Source organism: Octodon degus, unplaced genomic scaffold (assembly GCF_000260255.1).
Source record: "Octodon degus isolate 3935 unplaced genomic scaffold, OctDeg1.0 scaffold00092, whole genome shotgun sequence".
NCBI lineage: Eukaryota > Metazoa > Chordata > Mammalia > Rodentia > Octodontidae > Octodon > Octodon degus.
The window spans coordinates 6,357,552-6,361,683 of NW_004524668.1; the positions used below are offsets into that span (position 1 = coordinate 6,357,552).

Sequence of the window (4,132 nt, forward strand, 5' to 3'; positions counted from 1 at the left end):
TTTTGTGTGTGTGTGTGTGTGTGTGTGTGTGTGGCCAGCTCAGCCCACCAGGGGGCGCGGCTGGCTGGCATGTGGTGCTGGAGGATTGAACCGTGGTCCCTGTGCTTTGCCAAGCTTGTTCCAAGTAGGTGCTTTAGACCACAGAGCCATCTCTCCAGCCCCAGCTTTGTTGTATTCTTATTGAGTTAGGGTCAAACTGGCCCTGGCTCGTCTTGAAGTTTTGATCTTTACTATCTATGGCTTGTGGATGAAGAGAGCCCCTGACCTGAGATTGACATGACTATGAGAACATTTGGGTATACTGTCTGGAGTGCAATGGCTATTTCTCACTAAGCTGCCTAATCATGTAGTGTTACGGTTTGTGTCTAGGTGTCCCTCCAAAGCTTCATGCAGTCATGGGCAGGCTTCTAGAGGTTATGCTTAACTCATGATCCAACGCTGGGATTCTGGGTGTGAGTGCAGCTGGGATTACAAATGGGAGTGCTATACCGAGCCTGGGCCAGACAGCCCGAATGCAACAGAAGGGAGGGAGGGGAGCTTCCTGTCTGTCTCTGCTCCTGCCCCTCCCTTTTTGCGCTTGCTCTTTTGCTGTTTTCTGCAGCCGTGAGCTGCTGCTCTCTGCCTTGTGCCACTCTGCCTTCAGTGTGAACTGAAACTTCCACAAACTGTAAGCTAAACAAACCTTTCCTTCCTTAAATTTGGGTGTCGGGTATTTTGGTCCCAACAATGAGAGAAAAGTAACCGAAACATGTAGCTTTAGAAGGTTTTCAGCAAGGTGCAAATACCTTCACATGCTGGTCCCATGATCTTGTCATCCCTTGGCGTGGCCACACACTTAGGACAGCGCATTCAGGAGAACTGTCTATGCTCCAGAGCCCACACAAATCAAGAAATTAGCATAAAGTCATGCATGGCAGAGGAAAAGCAAAAACACAGCCTTCTTCACTGAAGGACTAACATGATGTCACTTCTCAGTTCCACATCACTGAGTACAGGCGACAACGCAGTGGCTGGCAAATCACTGTGGACTATGGAAGCCTAAGTAAGAGGTGACACCTGTGCTAGCCGCATCACCACTTAGTACAACCGAACTGCTGTCCCCAGTGGCACTTGCTGTGTGACCTTGGATTTTGCCAGTGTCTTCCTTTCAGTGTTTAGGCAAACTGTGAAACTCCAGATGGATTCATCTGACAAGGTAGACAGTATATCTTCCTTTCACTGGATTTTAAAATTTCCTAAGGCTGGGGATATAGCTCAGTGGGCTAACAGCCTGCCTGGCAAGCACAAGGTCCAGAGTTTGATCCTGGTACTGCAAAAACTTCATTCATTCATTCATTAAAAATGTTTAAAAATCACACATTCAAAATTTCCTTCAACATCTGGGTCACACCTCTAGCCCCAGGACTAAGGGAGACTGAGCCAGAGGATTACAGATTTGAGTCCCACCCAGCAAGACACTAGTCTCTCTCTCTCTCTCTCTCTCTCTCTCTCTCTCTCTCTCTCTCTCTCTCTCTCTTTTGGTGGACCAGGGATCGAACTCAGAACCTTGTGCTTTGCGGGACAAGCACTTATTCCACTAAGCTATCTCCATGGCCCTAAAAGGATGTCTTTTTAAATTTTTATTTATTTATTTTTGCGAAACTGGTGATTGAACTCAGGCCCTTGCACTTGCGAAGGAAGCGCTTATTTTACTGAGCCATCTCCCCAGCCCATAACATTATTTTCAAAATCGAAGGGAGATGGGACTGGGGAGGTATGTCAGGGATAGAGTGTTGGAGGATTAGCACTCCAATACTACAAAAAATTTCCAGGGCTGGGGAGATGGTTCAGTGGAATAAGCGCTTCCCTGGCAAGTGCAAGGGCCTGAGTTCAATCTCTGATTGGCGGGGGAGGGCGGGGGGGATACATTCCCTAGATAATTTCACTGAAACAGACAAAGGTATTCTCTGGCAGATGCCTGAACATTTCCCTCCAGTAATGGAACTAAGTAGCAATTCTGACAACAGCCCCAAGGGAGAAAAAGCGCTCCTCATATGCCAGCCAGGACAGCCAAACAAAAGCAGACGGGTCTGGATGAAGCCAAAATCCAAGCCATAGGACTGATGTGTAGCTCAGCGGCTTTGTGGCTCAGGCTTGCCTAGCACATATGAGCTGCTGGGATCCATCCCCGCATCACAACACAAATAAATAAGTGAAAAAAAGCAAGCCATATGCCTCAAGTAATTTATTTCTTGTAAAAGTTTTTTACTATGTTGCGCAGATGGGTCTCCAAATTGTGGACCCCAAGCAGTCCTCCTGCTTCAGCCCCATGAGTAGCCGAAACTACAGACACACTCCTCCAAGTCCAGTTCCCTCTATACATTTTAGCTGGGCATGCTGGTTGTCTCAGTTATTTAAAGCGCCCGCCTACATAGGCAAATTCAGTCAGGCACAGGGGACTGCAGTTTGATCCCCATCTCCACAAGCCACACCAGATTGGCCCTTAGGGCAGGCTGAGCTGGCCAAAAAAAAAAAAAAAAAAACAAAACACAGACACATACACAGGCCGATCCAAAGGTAGTGAGTTCTTTCAATTGATAGTTCACAGTCAGTTACAGATTGAACTCCTTTTTCTACTCTTTCCCCTCTTCTCACTACTCCACTTGACTAGTCTTAAAAAAAAGAAATCCTTCCCTTCTAGTCATTGTTATGTGCTACTATTGTGGCACCTTCAAAAAACATTTAATAACTCACATGCAGAAAATTAGTGACTTGTAGCCTCCCGTCCTGAAGGACAAAGCCTAACATTAGAAACCTTCAGGACAGCACGTACATTGTACAGCTTAAAATTCTATTACAGTTGTACCTCGCTTCATGAACTTAATTGTTTGCATTTGGAGTTTCACCTTTTTCCTAAGCACTGAAAGAAGTCAGTTCAGGAGCTGAGGCAGCACTATACACGATCCAGGCCTGGTTTACAGACGAATGTGGAAATGTAAAAGGAGGCTCCTAGAATAAGCATTGAAAGCGGTCCAGGCAGCGGTAAAGCAAGCTCGACTTTCAGGCCTTCCTGAAGGAATTACAGGTATTTGCAATAATGACACAGCGAGGTGGACATCTTGGCCTTTGCTGTGGCCTGAGCTTCTGGCATGAACTCCGGGTTCCTGCTGCTGAACAGTGCATGTCCTTTGAGTCTATTCATTACTGGACCTTAGCAGAGAGAACTGCACTGTTCTTGAGGTTTTGATACTGATAAGCAGCCAAGGAAACACCACCACGACCACGATACAGAATAGTTCCTCGGCCCACAACTTCCCATGCATCTACCCACTTCCTAGCCACGGCCCCTGGGAGCAGCTGGTTTCCTGTCTCTGTAGTGGTCCTTGCAGGAATGTCAAACACATGAAGCCATGCACTGGTTAGCCTCTTGGATCTGACTCCTTTCAGCTTGGATTCATCTGTGCTACCGTGCCAATCTATAGCTCTCTTTTGTATGTATTATGCAGTTGAGGGACAGTTGGGTTTTTCTATGTTCTGCCACTTCAAAATGAAACAACCATAAAAACTTGGGTCCTAGCATTCAGGCACGGAGGCAGGAGGACTGCTGCCGGTTTGAGACGAGCCCAAAGCCAGCCTGGAATACCTACCTAAACCCTGCCTCCAAAAGAGCCCAAACCAAAAAGAACAGGTACAGGTGTTAGTGGACACAGGCGTCACTTCCCTTGGGTAAATACCTAGGACTGAGATTGCTGAGTCACAGTGACAGGTGTGCAATTAACTTTTTACCAGCTAAGTTATCTTATTTTTGCTCAGGGTGCGTGGGGCTGGCGTGGAACCCAGGCCTCACCCATAGTAGGCAAGGGTTCTACATCACTGAAACACACTCCTAACCCTCAACGTTTCTTCAAGAGTTAAAAATGAGAAAAAACCCTTTATATACTATATCCACGTGTTGACTGTTTCCAGCACTCTTCACTTTTTATGTGAGTAAATATAAATTTCCTTCTGTCTAAATAATATTTGCAAGTATTGCGCATCGTAAAAGACTTTACACCCTTTCCTCTGGCACTGCACAACGTCCAGTAGGCCAAGGGTCACCCACATACCGATCTCCCCAAGCTGGAGGCAGAGACCTTGGGACAGCTCAAAGGCA

At 46.7% G+C, this 4,132-nt stretch overlaps 1 protein-coding gene across 4 annotated transcripts in view; it reads left to right on the forward strand.

Annotated features, from left to right (window-relative positions):
* Positions 1 to 4,132, forward strand: part of Akr7a2 (aldo-keto reductase family 7 member A2) — a 38,989-nt gene that overhangs the window by 23,201 nt on the left and 11,656 nt on the right. The gene's annotated exons all lie outside the window — the stretch shown is intronic.